The sequence below is a fragment of the Saccopteryx bilineata genome, chromosome 11 (genome assembly GCF_036850765.1).
Source record: "Saccopteryx bilineata isolate mSacBil1 chromosome 11, mSacBil1_pri_phased_curated, whole genome shotgun sequence".
Taxonomy (NCBI): domain Eukaryota; kingdom Metazoa; phylum Chordata; class Mammalia; order Chiroptera; family Emballonuridae; genus Saccopteryx; species Saccopteryx bilineata.
The window spans coordinates 54,383,169-54,403,910 of record NC_089500.1 but is presented as its reverse complement, the minus strand read 5'-3'; the positions used below and the strand labels follow the sequence as shown (position 1 = coordinate 54,403,910).

Here is a 20,742-nt window from a genome sequence, read left to right as displayed (position 1 = left end):
TTTAAAAACATTTAAAAAATTTGAAACTAGATCAAAATTACCAAAAAGTTTAAGTACAGTACTAAGAAACTTTTCTACTAAATTAGAGTAAGTTGCCAACCTGATGCCTTATCACCCCCAAATACTTGAGTATATTTCCTACGGACACGAGCATGCGCCGCACACGGTGCACATGAGGTTTACGTAGTGGGAGGAGCCAGCGGAGAACACATGGTGTGTTTAGCTGTCCTGTCTCCAGTCTCCTCGGTCTGGGCCACATTCTCAGCTCTACCTGAACTTGCACAAGCTTGACACTTTGTTACAGGACAGTTCTTTTGTAAATCCCCTCATTTTGGGTTTGTTTGATGTGTCATCATGAATACATTCAGGTGATACATCTTTGAGCAATGTCACAGAGGTGATGTTTTTTCTTGTCATGTGTAATATATATATATATAATATATATATATACACATACACACAGTATACACACATATACTTTACATTACTATATATACAGTTCATATGGAAAATAATACAATAATTAATAATATAAGAATAAACTCTGTATTTTGTATACTTATAGCTGTAAACCTACTTTTGCCCCGCCCTGTATTATATGATATATATCTCAAGCTCTATATGTGGAAATCCCTGAATTCACTGTGATAACCTCCAATTCCAACCTGATCCCACAAATTCACTCTAGTTTTCCCCCTTTATATATTTGAATCTCAGTCTCCGACAGTAAAAAATGTGGCTCCTGTTACCCTGAGTATGTTGGTTTATTTGCTTAATCCCCCTGTATGAAATTATTCTCTCCTTCCGCTGCCGGCTCGGCCCACGCAGGCTCCATCGTCCTGGGTAGTGCCAGGCTTGTTTGCTCAGATACTCACACCAGGCCCCTCCACCATGGGGGATGCCTTCCTTACCTTAAAACTGTGCTGTTATACTCTGTTCCAGGCTGTCCACCCAGCAGGTGCCCTCCTTGCCTCATCTGGGCTCCAACGTACTCCCTCAGATGGGTGCCCTCAACACCTTGTTTCAGATTCAAGTGTCTCCTGCTCCATGCCATTCTGTGCTCTGTGGTGACACCTCGTTCATCTCCCCCTGCTGGGCTGTGATACACTGGGCTGAACTGTATTTTCTTTAAGCCACACCCTCCGCCATCCTCCCATGTGTAGCCTACCTTGTTCTGCTGCACCAGCTTCAGAATGGAGCTGGTCAGAAGGGGGGAGGGGGGAGAGTGGAAGGAAAGGGAGGGGGAGGAGAAGGCCAGGAGATGAGGAGGAAGAGCATGAATCTGTTCTTGAAGAGGAGGACAGGAGAAAATCAGCAGTGCCCGAAGTGGAAAATGAAAAATGACTGAGTGCTGAGGAGTTTGAGAGTGGGGTCTTGCTTATGTCTCCCGGCTGTCTGTCCCACCTTCAAGGTGGGGTGTGTGTGTCCATGGATAATGGTTGAGGCTTCTGTGCACTAGGGTGATTACATTGTTAATAGCCACCTGACAGGTCTGCCTTTCTGTGGAAGTGATACTTTCTAGTTTCACTGTCCACGTCAAACCCAGATTCAGCTGGGAGCCCTCGTTGTCCTCCCAGGCTCTACTGCTGGCTCTCCTCCATGGCATGAAGTCTAAAATTGTCAGTCAAGTAGGGCAGTTGTGTTTTGAGTCTAGATGCCTAGAACAAATGTGGGTCTGACTTTGGAGCCTCCAGAGAATGCCTGGAGCAGGATGAGGGAAAGGTGTAGGCCGAAGAGGAATCGAGAGATAAATGTACTATAAGAACTGGTGTGACAGGCCTGCCCACCTACCACAGAGCCCGTGCTGAGAGGAGAGGAGACAGGTTCCAGAGATAGCAGGGGTGGAGCCACAGGACCGGGTACACGGCCAGCTCCCTGGGGGCCGGAACCGGGGACTCAGCTCTAGTATACTTACCATTCGCTGACAAGGAACATGTGGGCCACATTTGAGGGACAGTGCTAGGTTTTTGTGTGGAGGTTGAGGGCCTATGGGGCACTTAGAGGCTCTGGGTCAGAAGCTGGGGGAGGAGTCTGAGGAGCAGCTGTGGGTTTGGCGGTGAGCATGTGGTCAGAGATGAGCTGGTGAGTACAGGGAGACCTCTCTAGGGGAGTTAGCAGAGGCTGAGGATAACCTGTCCAGTGGGAAGAGGAAACGAAGCCAGCACAGAACCAGGATGGATTTCTCAGAACTATGGACGGAGCTCTGGGTGGGCAGGCACCTCGGGGGTGGGCGTGGTGTGCTGTTCTCCGTGTGCCCCTGGACCTGGTACGGCACTCTGTGCGAACTTGGTACCAAAAATAGATCTGTCCATGTGGCAGAGATTTTGAAGTAGAAATATCTTTTCCCAAATAACGTGAAGTTATATAAAGCCAGGTTTTAGAAGTTTATGACACTGCTATTTTAATTTTGTTGTATGTTGAAAAGTATTCTACCAAATATAAACCATGACTTGCTTTTTATTTTTATTTTTATTCTTTGGTACTTTTATTATCTGCAGTTGTCTTCAGAGTGCTTAGGGTCCTAGCAGAAATTATTTTCTTAGATAGTTGTCGTAATTAATTTTCTATCATAGTAAATAGGAATTCGGTAGTTCAGGATTTAATTTGACAAGGAAGCTGCATTTCATTGATGCTTTTTTAAAACATAGAAAGGATGCTTGGGAATTAAAACCAGTTATTTAAATTAGTGTACATTTATGGCTTATCAGGATAATGGGTCCATGAAATACATTTATGCCAAAAGTACACCTGGGGGAAATCACTTCTTTCATCTTTAATACATATGATTAACTGATTTATTAGATGCTTCCCAGCCCTGAAGCTTTATGACTATATTTAAAACTATTTTGGAAAGTTGACACTATAAGCTTTCAGTATAAAAAGCTCTAAGAAGGTGAAGGGTTTTTGGTACAGTCTACATGTTCTATTAGAAATTAATTCTCTAAACATCAGTTTAAAGACACAGGAAAATATTCGCTACAAATGCGTTCTCTTCATTGTTCTCTTATCATGTCTGGATTAGCTACAGTGAACCTCAGTCTAAATCAGAGAATACTGGACCTACTATGTGGTAGCTATTGTCCTAAGCTAACTTATTATTTGTGGATTCCTTCTTATTTTTTAGGCAAATTAAGTATTATTTGGTTCATTTTCACAATTATTTAGCATTTAGAAACTTTATGGTAATAAGCTTGAACAGTTTACTAAATATCATTACTTTTTATTTCTGATACACAGTTCTGTATTAGTTTCCTGTAGTGACGACTTAACTTCAGCAGCGGAAATATATTATCTTACAGTTCTGTAGATTAGAAGTCTGACACGGGCTGCACTGGGCTGAAGACAACATGTGGGCAAGGCTGTGTTCCTTCTTGAGGCCCCAGGGGAGGATCTGTTTCCTTGCCTTTTCCAGCTTCTAGAAGAGCACTGTTCTCCTTGGCTCATGGTCCCTTCCTTCATCCTCAAAGCTGACAAGCTAGCATCTCTCTGATCCTTCTGTCAGAGTCAGATCTTTTGGTCACAGCTGGGAAGGCTTCTCTACTTTTAAGGATCCTTGCGATTACATTGGGCCCTCCTGGGTAATCCAAGGGAACCTCCACATCTCAAGGGCTTTAATGTCTGTGTGTGTGTGTGTGTGTGTGTGTGTGTGTGTATGTATCACATCTGCAAAATTTATTTTTGCCATATGATGTAACATAAAGTTTCTAGGGATGAGAATATGGACATCTTTGGGAGGCCATTATTCCACCAACCACAAGTTCTCACTTGCAGAATTACTTTGGACTTTCTTGTAGGAAATTGGAATTATTTTGTACCTGCTGCTAAGGGAACAATGCCTTTATGGAGCTCCTTTAGCACATAGTGTAGGGTCTGTACGTCATTAGATCTAAAGTTATTGTACTTCTTGTTGCACTTACACAACATTATAGTTCAAGTCAGGACTAAGAGGCTCTCATTGTAAGAGTTCTAAAGAGCTCAGAAGAGAAGAGGCTGGTGGAGATGATTGGAACCTCCACTGATGGCTTTGAATGCACTTTCTAGGAATTTAATTTTATGAAACTATTTTAGATGTTTTTATATGAAGACTTTCCTTTAAGTAATGAGAATTTATCTTTCAACTAATGAAACTTCTGTATGTTGCTCCGAGCGATCGGCTAGTGAGCTGAACTTCAATCTTTCTTCATAGACTTTAAATTCACAGTCACTGAGAATGCTTACTGTTTTTGAAAGGTTAGAAAATTATGAGGTTAAGATATGATTTTGGAAAAGAATTTATTTTAAAAACTTTTAGTGTCAAGAGAAAAAACAACCTCGAATAATATTTTAAGTATGTCCATTGATCATGGCCTAGCAGTTGATATCTTGAATAGAGGAAAGTCTAAATTCTGATAAGATTAATTAAATTAATGAAAGTAACAATAACAACTGGAGCTGTTTTATATTTAATAGATTTCATTAGATGTCTCTAGGATACATAGGTGAAAAAGGTCAGGGAAATATGTAGTTAATCATTTTCCAAAAAGATTATTGCCATCTTATATAGACATATGTTGATTTCATGACTTATAGGAGATATTCATAGGAGATTGTTTTAATATCAACCCATAATTATATGGGTCTTTAAGAAATCTCAGTGATGATAATTATTTTTATAGACCTGCCTGCCCCACACCTAGAGGAGAAATCAGAAAACATTGGGAAATCTGCATATAAATGTGCTCTGTACTGTAACCTTCACCATCACTTGACTATTTCAATATTCAGATTTTTGTTTTGCGATTTCTTAGTTTTTTAGTCCCTTCGAGGGACAGAGCTAGGCCCAGGTAGGAATCCTGATCCTATTCAGCCCTGTCCTTCAAGTGGCCCTTTATCTGTTTGGCAGTTTCTTCTTATCTTCATTCTTCTGTGTTCACCCATCTGAATCCATCTCTCAGTTGACGTGTTGAATATTTCCTCCTTTTCTCTACCTTTTCCATTTACTCTTCCTTCACTTCTTCCTCCTCTTTCCCTCTTCCTTCTTTCTTTGCTCTTTGTTTGTATTCTGATACACCAGTCTGTCCTTATTTTTATATCTCAGTGCTTACTCTTTTATTAGTTCTTTATTTTCTACCTTCCGTTTAAGTGTTAAGGTTCCCCTGTATTTTAACTATGATTCTCTTCCCATTTTACACTTTTTATTGTGATGACTTCTGTTATTACCTTGATGCTACTCCAGTTGTTTCTACCAAGCTGCAGATTCACATCCTAGCTCCACACTGAAGTGCACACCACCTGGTTATCCTTCATTATATCAGTTCACACCTTCCCTTTGCTCTTACTGTCTTTTAACACCATCACCATTTACCCATTTTCTTACGTCTGAAAGCAGCATGTTCTGTGTGAATCTTACACTTAATTACCAAGTGAGAAAAGAATATTAACTACAAATGTGGGAGAAGTTTTTTTTTAAAGTAGAAGTGAGATAGAATAATAGATGTATCTTTTTTGTAACATATATGAAATGCTGGAAGAACTAGATGATTTCCTAGCAAATTAATGACTATCAAAATGCAGTTAAGAAGTTGGACATTTGAATAGGCTGTACAGTGGAAGAGACTGGAAGATGAGGTCCAGCCAGCGTCACAGCTGAACTCTCTTCACCTTTAAAAGAACAAATGTTCACACTCTTCCAGGCCATATGAAAATATTAAGTCAGTGTATGAAACCTGAGAAAACAGTACAAAAAACAGTAATCTAGACTCAACTTATATCATGTTTAAACACAAATATAAAATTCTAAATAAATATTGGCAAATATAATCCAGCAATATATTAGAAAAATGCTACTCTGTTATAAGGAGGGTGTAATATTCAGTAATATAAAATTCAGCAAAAACAGTACAATGTTGTAAAATCTGACAATTCATACATCAACAAATTAAAAGGGAAAAGCCATATAATGAACTATAACACTGAAAAGGCCTTTGATAAAATTTACCTGCCATTCCTAACAAAATGTCAATATAAAATAGAATTAAATATAATAAAAATTATTTACCAAATTATAGTAGCAAATATACTAGCAAAACATCAAAACTATTTCAATTAAAATCAGAAAATAATTTTACTGTTATCATTATTGTCTTATTGATTATCAGTATTGTCTTAGAGTTTTTAGTGAATGAACTAAAGACATTTGATAAGTGGTGTAATCTTTAGAAAGAAGAGATAAAACTATCATATAATTTTGCAGTTGATGTGATTTTATGCCCAAGAGAATCTAATTATAAGCTATAGAATTAATAGAAGAGTGTTGAGATGGTTTGATAGATGATAAATATAAAATGTGATTAGCTTGATTTTCTGTATGTCAGTCATCCACATTTAGAAACTGAAGATGAAAAAATACTGCACCCATAAAAGCAAGAAGTATAAAATAATTTAGAATGAATAAATAGGAATGATGTAAATAGGAACACAAATAAATAATCTTATTGCCTCATGTAAATGCTTGAACAAATGAAAAAACATACCACAAAATGGTAATTATTCCCATATTACTAGTAATTCAATTCCAACATAGAATCTAAATTGGTTTTAATTTAAATTATATACATTTTAGTCTGACCCGTGGTGGCGCAGTGGATAAAGAGTCAACCTGGAAATGCTGAGGCCGCCAGTTCAAAACCCTGGGCTTGCCTGGTCAAGGCACATATGGGTGTTAATGCTTCCTGCGCCTCCCCCCTTCTCTCTCCTTCTCTCTCCCCTCTCTATAATGAATAAATAAAAAAATTAAATTATATACATTTTATACTGAAATTCTCAACATTTTGGTTGTATATTAATAGCCAGGAATCTGTGGAGCAGAACAGAAAAAGCAGAGAGAGATGTGAAAATGTATTATAAAGAAGGGTGGTAAATAAATTCAGGTGAACAAAGTAAAGATTATTTAATAGACTGGCTTGTCAAACTGCCTATTTATGTATATAAAAAGGAATTCCAAATAGCCTAAAGACTTAAATGTTTAAAGAAAAAGAAAAGCTTTTACAAGAGTATTTTCAGGAGACTAAATGAACTATCTAGGTGTAAGGAAATACTAGGTGAAGACTGTATTCTGTAAAAGAAATGATAAACATACCAAAATCAGTTTTCATTAAGTCTAAAACTTTTGTTATTTCACTCTCATTTTTTGGAAGATGTATATATTTGATGTGTACTTTTTTGCTTGACAGTTTTATGGCTCAGAGTGCTTTAAAGATATCTATCATCTGGGGAAGGGGTTGTGGAGATGGTGTAAAGAAGGATAATTATAAGGTAATAGAAAATGATTTGACTTTCGGTGATGGGTATACAATATAATCAACAGTTCAAATGCTATAGAAATCTTTATTTGAAACATATGTTCTTATTGATCAATGTCACCCTATTAAAGTTAATTTTCTAAATAAAATTTAAAAATTAAAAATAAAGATATCAACTACTTGTCTCTTGCCTTGTTTCTGCTGAGAAATCAACATATATAAAAATTATAAATCCTCTCCTGCTCATATTGCCTAACCCGTTTCTCTGTTTTATTTTCACTGTAATACTTATTGTCATCTGATATACTATTATTTTATTTTTCTTGTTTATTGTCTTTCTTTGCACACTAGAATTTGTGGTGTATAAAGTTAGGAGTTTTTGTTTGCTTCATGCTCTATTATAAGCTCCTAGCACACAATAAGCATTCCATTAATAATTATTGAATAAAAAAGTGAAAACTGAATGAGTAGTGGCCTCAAGACAATGTTGATTGTTTTGTCCACTTTGTTCTCACAACAAGGATTCTTCTTGTTGTATAATAGTTATCTGGTTGTCCACTAACCCACAAGTTCCTTAATGGCAAAACTATCTGTACTGTTTCTGGGAATCATTAGTACCTAACACGGTCTGTGTCATAGAAGACCCTGTCTGTGGAGTCAGTGAGCTCCTCTCTTGCATTGCTTTTCTTGTCTTGTCATGTATGACTCCTCCATCACCATCATCTCATGGCTGTGTGAGCCTTCATTTCTGAAGAGGAGCATTTCAGGTTCACACAGCCATAGGCATACCTGGACAACTTGTCCTCATCCCGAGGCTGGACTGCTCCTCCAGCCTTTCTCCTGCTCACCTCCAGACCTCCTTGGACTGGCATCCATTCCTGTTTCCTTATAGAAACCATCCTGAGACTAATCTCTCTACCTGTTCTTTTATATATATATATATATATATATATATATATATATATATATATAAATAAATTTTTATTAATTTTAATGGAGTGACATCAATAAATCAGGGTACATATGTTCAAAGAAAACATGTCCAGGTTATCTTGTCATTCAATTATGTTGCATACTTATCACCCAAAGTCAGATTATCCTCTGTCACCTTCTATCTAGTTTTCTTTGTGCCCCTCCCCCTTCCCCTCTCCCTCCCTTCTCTCCCCCCCATAACCACTACCCTCTTGTCCATGTCTCTTAGTCTCGTTTTTATGTCCCTCCTCTCTACCTGTTCTTGATCCCATTTCCTTCTCCAGCTTCAGCTCTCTGCTTTTGCCTATATCTTGAGTCAACCTCTGTATTCAGTCTCAGGGAAAGACCACCAGTGTCCTTCTGGTTACTAAATTCAGTGGTCTTTTTTCAGCCCTCTTCTTGTTTTACATTTTTATCAGGTATGATAGTGATTCCTTTCTCCTTATTGAGATTGTTTCCTCTCTCATTCACCCTGTTTCTCTGGTTTCTCACTAACCTGACTGTTTTTCTTCTACTCATGTCTTCAACCCTGCAGTTACTGAGGCTCCTGCTGCAGGCCCTGCCTGCTTTGTGCTCTGCATACGAGAGTCTCTTCTGCTTGAACCTTCTGCTTGTACAGTGATACAATGATGGCCACTAAATCCAAATTTCCAGTCCTGAACTTTCTTCGGAACATCTTGTTATTAATGCCTTCTAGATAGTTCCTCCTAATATCCTTTAGATTACATTAGATTTCAGAGATTCAGTCTCTCTGCAAATGTATTTGTCTTGCTCTCTAAGCCTGCTCCTATAATTTTATCTTGCTTAATGGCAGGCACAATTATAAACTCCCTCTCCTAAGCTATAATCGTCACAGTCTTCTTTTTCCCATCTCATTGTCCAATTTTGTCAGGCCCCTTTCAAATATCCTTCTGAATTCTTTTGGCTCCTGTCACTCAACACAGCAGCTATCTCAAATCAAGACATCATCTCATGCCTGCTTGTTGAGACGGCTTCCTTTATGAAATATCAGTCATCATCCTGCCCTCCTTATTCTCTTCCGTCACCTCTAAACAGCCACTGACAGTCTTTAAAAAATGTAAACCACAAAACCAAAAATGGGAAGCGCAGAAGAGAATCAAGTCAAAACCTTATTACGGCACTTGTTTGCTTGAAAGTATCTATCCACTGGTTTCACAGCTCATAAGAGTTAGGCTCAAGACTAAAATTCTTAGCATGCTGTTTTAATTAGATTCTTTTGAAAGCAAAAGAGATCACCCAAGCTTTCTCAAGTGGGCTCTACAGTCAAAATACTTTCGGGGGGAGGATGGAGACTCAGAAATTCAAGAACAGACTGTGCTCGGAGTCCCCACCTGCAGCAGGATTTGGCCTTCACTCCAGGGCAGTGGTTTTCAAACATCAGCTGCAGTAGAGGCACCGGGAGGGCTTGTGAAAGGAGATGGCTGGTCCCCTTGTCAGAGTTCCTGAATCATTAAGCCTGGTGTGTGGCCTCTAGCATTTGCATTTCTAACAAGTTCCTAGGAGGTGACCAAACTTGCAAACCACCATGCTAGAATAATGTGCTTGCACACACCTTTCTCCGCTGAACTCAGATTTCCAATGTTACTTCCTTGCATTGTTCTCCTGTCAGCTTGTGGCAACATCTGAACGTGGACAGTGCCAGCCATAGGTGTATGCTGAATGAACTGTTGATTCACCACCAAAGTTTGAATTCTGAAATTCTCTTCTTGATCACACCCTCATAACCCTCAGTACTTCTTACTTCCTCAAATCTGTGGAAACTTTTAAAGAGAGTCATGTCTTGTATTTTAACTTTGCCATTTCTTCTTATTCTTTGTCAGTTGTTTTCACATGTCATATGGCTCCCAGGCCAGTTGGGGCCCCTTGAACATTTTATCTGATGTTCTGGCTTCGAATCTCTCATCCACTTGGCCGTCTCCTCATCCCCTCCCAGCTGTCCACAGACGGCACCATCTGCTCCTGTCCCAGACTGCCAGGGACTGGTGGAGGAAGTCCCTTCGTGCCAGTCGCCTCTCTGCAGCCTCCAGCTCGACTGAGTGGGACTCTCAGGATTGCTTTGCGTTTCTTTTTCAGTCCTAGTTGAATTTCTATAACTCCCCCTGTCCTAATGCTCCCAACAGAATAACAACTGTAACTTTGCGTTTCTTTTTCAGTCCTAGTTGAATTTCTATAACTCCCCCTGTCCTAATGCTCCCAACAGAATAACAACTGTAACTTTGCGTTTCTTTTTCAGTCCTAGTTGAATTTCTATAACTCCCCCTGTCCTAATGCTCCCAACAGAATAACCACTGTAACCTTGCCTCTTAGCAGACGGCCTCCTCCATGTGGAAGGAGCTCAGGGGCAGTCAGTGTAATGTCTGCCATCTTCCCTAGCATCCTGAAAGGCCCCTGCTTTTCATCTCGTTCATCACTTGCCTTTTCATCTCATGGTCCTTTCTCTACCTATGTTCTTAAAACATTCTCTCTGTTCTGCCTCTCTCCCTTATTCTCTAAAGGCCTCATTTCTCTCTCTAGGGTCATCTCCCTTAGCTGATGGACCAAAGCACCCTCTTCTTCCTAGATTCCTTTAAAAAAATAGAAAAAAGGAAAGAAATAATTTTTTTCCCTTGGCTCTGTTTCCCCCCCTCCAGCTCTGACATTACTTGTCTCTTCCTCTTCGTTTGTAAACCTCTCAGAGTGAGGCTACACACGCTAATGTCTGGCTCTTCCTTTTCAGTTTGGCCTCCTGCACTCTCACTGGTGATCCCATCCTTCCACTGAAGCATTTCTGTGAGGTCACAGTGACACCCTAGCTGCCGAACCCCACAGCCTCTTTCCCCACGTTGGTCTACTGGACCTTCTACGACATTTGATGGTGCTGATCCTCCAGCCCTCGGGAAACCCTTTGCCCCTCGGCTTCCATGTCCCTGCGCGCCCTTGGAGCACATTCCAGCTCCACTATTGCTCACACTTCCTCCCCAGCGCCTTTGCTGGCCTCTCACATAGACCTTCACATGTGTCCTTGGTTCTCCCATGGTATTTCTCCATTCTTGCCTCTTTCTGAAAAACTTAGTATTACCTTTCGTTGGCTATATATTGATATATATCTGGATTATTCCAGGTACCTAAAATTTGACATCTCTTTCTACATCATCCTGTATTAGTTCCCTCAATTCGCTGATCTCCTTCTGGTTATGCAGGGTTGAACTTGAAGACCACTCCATCCCCTGCATTGTCTCTCAGCTTTGTTCCCACTTTCTTTAGAGAACACCCACATTATCTCTTGCCAAGACTACAGTGTTATCATTCTTGGTCCTTAGTCTTCAGCTCTCACGTTTCCTTCTTCCCTAACGCTGGTTAATGAGTTCCGAAGATATAACTTACCACTCAGAAATATCTAATGGTTTCTAACCCACCTCAGTAGAGCCCAGACTCTGAAGAACTTCCCGGATCTTATTTTTGACTCCTCCCAGCTCCAGCCAGCCAGCCAGCCTTCTGTTCGTGTAGCCCTGCGAGCTCCGTGTTCGTGATTCCTAAATAAGACTGGCATTTGCAGGCGTTCTCCCCTTTCCAGCCTGGCGCGCTTTGCCCCTGCTGCTCCTCCCTGGGTCCCCTGCTACATTTCTCTCTGTCTCAAGAAGGAGCGGCCTCCAGGAAGCTTTCTCTGTTCCGAATCAATCCTCCTTCCCTTGTTCCCCACACGTTGTTTGGGTTTCTTTATCCGCGCCTGGTAGAAGGCTGGCCTGCCTGTTTATCCACCAAAACACTGAGTCCTGTCACGTGCTAGGTTGGGGGTGACGTTTGTCTGCACTGGGTCCCCCTCTCCAGAGTAAATGCCATACGAGGACAAGAGTCAAATTCTGTTTATTGCCCAACAACACTCCATACCTGCTTTGCCTAGAGGGATGAGCAGAACAGGATTTTTAAGTTCACTTGCACTGAAATGAGAAGCAGCCTGAATGTTCAAATGAAAATATATTTTAGGAAAAGTCCTTGCTACAGGGATGTGGCAGTTATTAAAATGTGACAGTGTGGAAAGTGAGTGATCTTTAGGGAGCTGCCGCTTCAGGGGGTTATTACCCAGCAGTGATAAGTTGTTAACATTAGGAAAACTGTGTAATTTCTAGTCGGCACCACAAAAGAAGGCATTATTTATATCAGAACATTTTAAGATTCATTGGTTTCTACCAACAATTTATTTTCTCACATATTCTAAGATGTTACCTGAAAGAGCTGTATGCAGTGTGACTTTTGAAATGAAGTTGAAATATTGGTTGTGAAGAGTTGTTTTTACAGTTAATGGAATTGGAAAGGTATTGCTCGGAGACATTAGTCTTAAGATCACATGGTTCTCTCCTTAAGAACGATAATTTATTCATTTTTCACCCCCTGCCATTTTTAATTTTAGTTCAGGAAATTACTAATAAATATTGGGCAGTTTCCTAGAAACTCACCAAAGCGAGGCATTCATGGCTAGCGATTTTTAACATGTGCTATTCGAGGGGGGCAAGCGGGAGGCTCGGTGGGCAGCGTGTGAAGGACCAGTGTAGTTTCACTTTGGGGCTTATAATATAGGGGTTCCTCGGGGGATATGTGTGTGAGTAAAAATGAGGTCATGCTAGAGAGAAATCTAAGGTTTGAAAAAAAATCACAAGACTAGATAGAGAACTAGGTCTCCTTACATATTTAAACAGCATGCTACGCTTTTATGGTTTCGTTTATTATAAGAATGGTTGAAAACAAAAATACTACTGCACACATATGCAAGAGTATTCATATGAAGAATTGAAATGCAAAGTAAATAAAAGTTTTTATTTTTTTTATTAATTTGAGTACACTCAATTAATCAGAACTCCAGATCCAAAATGAACAGTAGGATGCAATTGTGGTTTACATGGTCTAAATTCCTAAAACATCCCCCAGGATTTAGTGTAATCTGGTCTGGCATGTGTCATACGCAATGTACAAACTCCTTTTCCAAGGGGATGTTGCTGCCCCGTTCCAGCAGGCATTGCGAATGCTTTGTGAAAGGAACACTTTCAAGAGCTAAATCTCTGTGTATCAGTCTTATAGACAGTGTTCTGCTGTCTGTAAATTTGTGGCCTGCCTCAGGGAGGTGCGGCCATACACTCATCAGTAATACCACATGGACACACCATTAAGAAAATCAGTCATTGCCCAGCCTTGCTATCCAGGCATGGAACCTGCCTTTCCTTGACTTGTGTTTTGCTAGCTCCTGTGTTCTGCCACACTGGTGGATTTGTTATTCTCGGCAATTGGTCCTCAACCTCCACTCCCGTCAGTGGTTAAATTCTCTCTGTTCCCACTGCTCAGCTTAGACCAGGGGTCTCAAACTCAACTCAGCATGTGGGCCGCAGAGCAAGATCACAGCCGTTCTGCGGCCTGCACTAGGTCTACAAAAGGCAACTGTTACGCAACACTTTTCTCACTGCAGTTGAAAACAAAAAAAAATCAGTACAAGCACAATCGTACATGCAGTTTACTCAGTGTTACAAAACGACCAGAAACTGTAGTTCGCATCACAACTGCTGTTAACTAAGCTAATATCTAGCTAGGATGCTAGAGAAATGAAAAATACAAGTAGGCCCCTAGGCTTACTTAATTTTATCCAAAATATTTTGAACTTCATGGATTAGTCTGCGGGCCGCACAAAAGTGTTCGGCGGGCCGCAAGTTTGAGACCCCTGGCTTGGACCATTGTTTCTCTACTTGGCTCCCACTGTGAATGGTCTGGCTGGGCCCACTGTGGTTCTTCTCTTCTGCCCCTTGTATTGATGGTTTCTGTGGGCCTAGACCTGGGTTTGTAGACAAGCAAAATAATCATGGTCAGTGGAGGACGCTGGTTTATGCGGTGATTTTTTTAAAGGCATGTTGCAGAAATGCGACATATTCGTGGTGACATGAGCTCCAGGTAGCAGTAACAGCATAATAAGAAGCTAAGCACTTTGAAGCAGTTCCCTATCATCTCATATTGTGGCTCTGGTCGATGAGCTTGGCTTCTACCATCCTGCTTTCTTGACATTTCACTTGGGCTGTCTTCGACACATTTCCTTCTGTGTTCTTTGCTTTCCATTTCTAGCCTTTGCTCTTGCTAGTCTGATGAATAAATAGACCAGCAAATCTCAAGGTGTGTGTAGAAGAACAAAGCAAAATTCAGTGAGTGGCAAAGTATAAGTGTGTTAATCTTGTTATTGCATCACCAGGAACAAATGGCTACTTTTTTTGTAAAGGAAGCTGCAGTTTTTGTTGATCTGCAAATTTGGCTGAGGCTAAGTAAACCAAACACTTCAGGCCTGCAGATCAGTTGAGGGACCTTTCTTGCTCTTAGAGGAAAGGAAATACGCACACCCCACCTCCTACTTACTGCTCAGAGCAAGAGAGAGATGGCCCTCCCTATTTCCCCACAGAGAAGGTGTTGCATTTCTATTCCTTTTTTTTTTTTTTTTTTTTTTTTGTATTTTTCTGAAGCTGGAAACGGGGAGAGACAGTCAGACAGACTCCCGCATGCGCCCGACCGGGATCCACCCGGCACGCCCACCGGGGCGATGCTCTGCCCACCAGGGGGCGATGCTCTGCCCCTCTGGGGCATCGCTCTACTGTGACCAGAGCCACTCTAGCGCCTGGGGCAGAGGCCAAGGAGCCATCCCCAGTGCCCGGGCCATCTTTGCTCCAATGGAGCCTTGGCTGTGGGAGGGGAAGAGAGAGACAGAGAGGAAGGAGGGGGGGTGGAGAAGCAAATGGGCGCTTCTCCTATGTGCCCTGGCTGGGAATCGAACCCGGGTCTCCCGCACGCCAGGCCGACACTCTACCGCTGAGCCAACCGGCCAGGGCCGCATTTCTATTTCTTAAAAGCCAAATCCATCCTCTTTCATAGGGGAATGGCTTAGCCATGGTGTCCTGGTACTGTTGCACTTATCCAGATCTGCCAGGTGGACAAGGTTTACTTGCTGGTGATCTAAGACTTGACACGTGCCCGTGAGCCTCCGGGAACATGAACTTGGGAAGCTCCTGAGGAGCTGCTAGAGGTCCCTTTTCATTTGCCTCGGCCTCCCCTGGAGGCCCTCATGAGACAATATTTTATGGCCTCGTGGGTCCTGGTGAGGTGGAGGCATTTTATTCTACACCTGCCCCACCTTACCCCCCTTAGAGCACAACTGTCTGCTGTAGAACAGCGTGGCTGCATCTTGGGGTTGGGTCCTCAGGCCCAGGCAGCTGAGCAGCATGTTGCTGGGTCTGGTCCTCTGGTTTCAGTGTCACCTGTGCAAGGGACACAGGGAGCGGCCCTTTAACTGCTCTTGCTTTTGCTGTCTGTGTTAGTAATAAACTGAATATAGAAAAGGTCTGGACCCTTGACTGGCCAGGTGTGTCAGCCTTTGTCTCGCATTGCTAGACAGAACTCATCATCTTAACTTAAATATCTCCATTTCTTTGATTAATGGTTTTTATTTATTCATGTAAAATGTACTTTCTAATGCTAAAGTCCATGTACACTGTGCTTAGTTTTGTATTTATAGTATTGTGTGATCTTCTTAACCATAATTTACTTGCCCTCTGTTGCTGGATATTGAGATTTTCCCCCAAGCTTTGTGCTGTTGTAAATGCAGCATTAATTACTTTCACGTGTTTTAGGATATAATGTATAAGTTGGGATGGAGATTGGTGAGTATTAACATGTTAATTTTTTGTCTATAAATATGTATTCTTGCTGTAACTTTCAAAAGTTTTAGACAAATTTACAAAGCCACTATCAGTGAATGAGTTTATTAATTTCCCTGCAAACATAGTTTTATGGTGTTTTTAAGCATAAAAGTTATTAATTTGATAGACATTGCTGCTATATCTTGACTGTGTATGCTAAAGTGAGGCAGTGTTGTTATATAGTGGACATGCAGGGGCTAGAAATGGTGATTAAATTTAGACTTTTCTAGACCTCTGTAAGCCTCAGTTTCTTAAAATTATAAAATAAAGTTATAAACAATGTAAAGAACATGGAAACATACAAATTACTCACATACACTCACATATATATATTACACACACACACACACACACACACACACACACCACCTAATTTGGTACCTGGCCTATAATAGGTATAGATTAATTAGGTGGATAATATACAATCAAATACATTTTATATATTAATTGGGTTTTGAAGAAGGGTAGTAATTGGAACACTTTGCTATAGCCAGTGTATATAGTGAAAAGAAAGGGAATTTAAGATTTAAAAACTTGTCTGTATATACAATCTTCTGTAAAACAAAGGTCATATCTGTATGTCTGAGAAAAGTGCACAAAAATAAATTTGATACCTAAAGCAGTGCTGTCTCATAACTGGTTTCTTCCCTCCATGAAATTCAGAAATGAGTGGGTCCAAATAAATGTTTTTGAATCCATTTTTTGTAGTTTTCTTTTTATATTTTTATTTAATTTTTGGGGGTGACATTGGTTAATAAAACTACATAGGTTTCAGGTGTACAGTTCTGTAACACGTCATCTGCATTTTGTGTTGTGTGTTCACTGCTCCAAGTCAGGTCTCCTGTCACCAATTATCTCTCATGTACCCTCTTTTACCTCCTCCACCCCCTTTCCCACTGGTAATCACCATACCGTTGCCTGTGTCTGACTTTTATTATTTTTTTCTTAATCCCTCCCCTTTTTCACCCAGCCCCCAAACGCTTTCCCTCATAGCTGTCAGTCTGTTCTCTATGAGTCTGTCGCTATTTTGTTTGTTAGTTCATGTTGTTCATTAGATTCCACATATGAGTGGGATCATATGGTACTTGTCTTTCTCTCAACTAGCTTATTTCACTTAGCATAATGCTGTCCAGGTTCATCCATGCTGTTGCAAAGGGTAACATTTCCTTCTCTTGTGCAGCCAGTAGTATTCCACTGTGTAAATGTACCACTGCTTTTTTATCCACTCATCTACTGATGGATGAGCACTTGGGCTGCTTCCAGATTTCGGCTATTGTAACACTGCAGTGAACATAGGGTGCATATAGTCTTTTGAATTAGTGTTTTGGGTTTCTTCAGATATATTCCCAGAAGTGGAGTCGCTAGGTCAAAGGCAGTTCCATTTTTAAAAATTTGAAGTAGCTCTATACTGTTTTCCACAGCGGCTGCACCATTCTGCACTCCCACCAACAGCGCACAAGGTTCCCTTTTCTCCACATCCTCGCCAGCACTTGTTTGTGGATTTATTGATGAGAACCATTGTGACAGGTGTGAGGTGATAGCTCATTGTGGTTTTAATTTTCATTTCTGTGATGATTAGTGATGTTGAGCATCTTCTCACGTTAATTCACTTTTAAAGCCAAAAGTACAATTCTTCCTGTCTTTCCTTTAATTCATTATACAAATCTGGCCACTCGTGATTACAGTTTCAGAGACACAATGATGAACAAGACCAAATCTCTTCTTTTTTAGGATCCTCCATTCTAATTCTAAATAAGCAAATGGGTTCATTTCAGCTAGTGTTAGTTTCAAGTTCATGTAATCTCTGTGAAAAGAATAAAACCAAGTGAAAAGTGACGAAAGGGATGACAGACTGCTTTAGAATCAGGGACCAGGGAAGGGCGTGTGCAGGCTGCAGGGCAGGCCACTGGTGTCCCTCATCACCTGGGGGAACTTGATTGCTGAGTAGTTCTCTTGCTCTACAAAAATGTGTAATTTATTGGAAGTTGTTATTGTTTGATATTATGTTTTCTTTTCCTGATAAATTTTAAAAAGGTTCATTGCCTACTTACATGATCATAAAAGAAGGTATTATTTATGATTTACTTCTGGTGAAATGATAATATATGACAATTGAAAAATACGATTTAATCGAGAAGTTGCACACAGTCTTTTTAAGAACACAGCTGTTGTAGACAAATGAGATCTATATTTGCTTTAGAGCTAACACTGCTGTAATGTTTTTGTAAAGCCTATAATTGTAAGGTAGTAAAATGTTTATGTGAAAATAGGGATGTTGAATAATTTTATCAGATCATCTTCAGGGTTTGTCAAATTGCTTTCTCTGTTCACAAAAATAAAATATCTCATGTGGTGGGAGAACGAGCAGCAAATCTGTAAGTGATGTAATGGGCCAGCAGACTGAACTCTGATGGAAATCACACTACACTATCTCACTGTTTTCACACGAAGCAAGAGTGATCCATTGATGACAATTAAGTTAGCCTGATATACGATTAAAATGTTTTCAAAAGTTTCATGCTTTAGTAGGTGTATTGCTTAGCAATAACAAGTTAGTGTGTTGTGATTGTGAATATAGTAAATGTTATGTTAATGTGCGGGCTCTATTGTGAGTCCATTTTAAAACTATAAATTGATATTATTCTTTATTACCTGAGCATAAAAATATTGTCTTTTTGTCAGTGGTATATATGGATACAAAGGAAAAATAATGTGTATTATTTGATTATTTTTCATCCGCAAGACCAGGGACTGAGCTATATTTTTATCCCAGCAAGCAGCATTTTCTTGGCACATTAAGAGAAGCTCAGAAAATATTTTTTAAATGATTAGAAGTCTACATGATTTTTTCTGCATAACTTGGTAGATTTTTACATCTGTTATTCTGTTGAGTTGCTTTGTGTCTTGAGAGGTCTCAAATGCTTGACTTAGGTGTGTTTTACCACCTGTCACCACCAATGCTGGTATAGTTCTGACCTTTTGCCATATGTACCTTCTTTTGGAACATTTTGCAGAAAGATAACATTAAATGATCTTGATTGGTCTTCTCTAAGGATACATGTATGTGTTTGTGTGAGTATGTGAGTGTGTGTGTAGACAGGAGTTAATTAATAATACTTGTAGAGAATTTTAAAACTATAGAAAGTAATCAATAAGGAAAGACTATTTACATTAATCTCACCCCCCAAGTATAGCCACTGTTAATATTTTGCTGTTTCTTTCTAATTGCTTTTTTATGAGTATACTTTTGCATATGTGGACACACAACCATAAATAGATCCTTGCACAGAGAAGGTGCTTTAAATAAGTTAAATAAGTGAATGTTTTAATATATATAATTTGTATTTTAAAACTTATGAGCTGTATCTGCATGGTACTGACCCAGGGTCAATGAAATATAATGATTAATAGTACTGTTGTATAGCCATGGGTCTAAGGCAAGTTTTAACATAATTTGTACCAGCTGATAAGCATTGTTTCTGAAGTGAGATTGATAGTTTGCACTGCAATGATGGTTTGTACCATATAATATCAGCCATATTGATGGTTTCACAATCAGCCATATTGATGGTTCTACCACTGGGGTTAGTCATGGAGCAGTAATATGAACCAGAAAGGTGTGAGAAGCTCCGACCAAGGTTCCATCCCGGGACCCATGCAAATGTCGATGACACCTGATCCAAGCGATAGGGAGAACAGCTGCAGCTTCCAGCCGCCCCAGTCCTTCGCTGTGATGCATATCTGGCTCTAAAGCTTTGGCTTCTTGTGTCCTCTCCTTGCAATAAATGGTAGGTTTATTAACCTTGTCAAAATAAATTTAAGATCATATTATATATACTATTTTGTGTCTTTCCTTTGATTTTTACTCATCCCATAAAATTCTCAAGATATTTTATTTAAAAATAGGGATTTTGATAACTTCATAGTCATATGTATGTATGTACCGCAGTTTATTTAATCTTTCTTCCGTGTTAATAATATTATATATATTTTTACCATTAAGTTTTTGTTTTGTTTTGTTTTTGTATTTTTCTGAAGTTGGAAACGGGGAGGTAGTCAGACAGACTCCCGCATGTGTCTGACCGGGATCCACCCGGCACGCCCACCAGGGGGTGATGCTCTGCCCATCTGGGGTGTCGCTCTGTTTTGACCAGAGCCATTCTAGCACCTGAGGCAGAGGCCATGGAGCCATCCTCAGCGCCTGGGCCAACTTTGCTCCAATGGAGCCTTGGCTGCAGGAGGGGAAGAGAGAGACAGAGATGAAGGAGAGGGGAGGGGTGGAGAAGCAGATGGGTGCTTCTCCTGTGTGCCCTGGCCAGGAATCAAACTCCGGACTCCTGCACTCCAGGCTAACGCTCTACCACTAAGTCAACTGGCCAGGGCACCATTAAGTTTTATCATGACTTATTTCTTAGCATGTAATAATCCTGGAGGAGTAATTACTGGGACATAGACTATAACTAAAAATTGTTAATTCTTTCTTCCAGTTTTTTCAGTATTTAAAAGATGCTATTTTATTGAATTACAAAGAACAGACATTCATTTATAAAATTTGGAAAAATAAAATATTTATAAAAAGAATATTGGGAACAAATTGTGTTATAATCCTGGCACCTCAACATGACTGTTTAAGATTTCATTTTACAAGGGGTACATGGGGGTTGAGGGGAGATCTATTCAGTGGGACACTTGAATCTATGTAAGCACAATAAATTAAAATCAATAAAAAATAAAGATTTCATTTTATATAATTTTTGTCTTTTTATTTCCAT

The 20,742-nt window shown here is 40.0% G+C and overlaps 1 protein-coding gene across 3 annotated transcripts in view; it reads left to right on the top strand.

The window, feature by feature from the left end:
- L3MBTL4 (L3MBTL histone methyl-lysine binding protein 4) overlaps positions 1–20,742 on the top strand; it is a 398,557-nt gene that overhangs the window by 25,714 nt on the left and 352,101 nt on the right. The window lies entirely within an intron of this gene.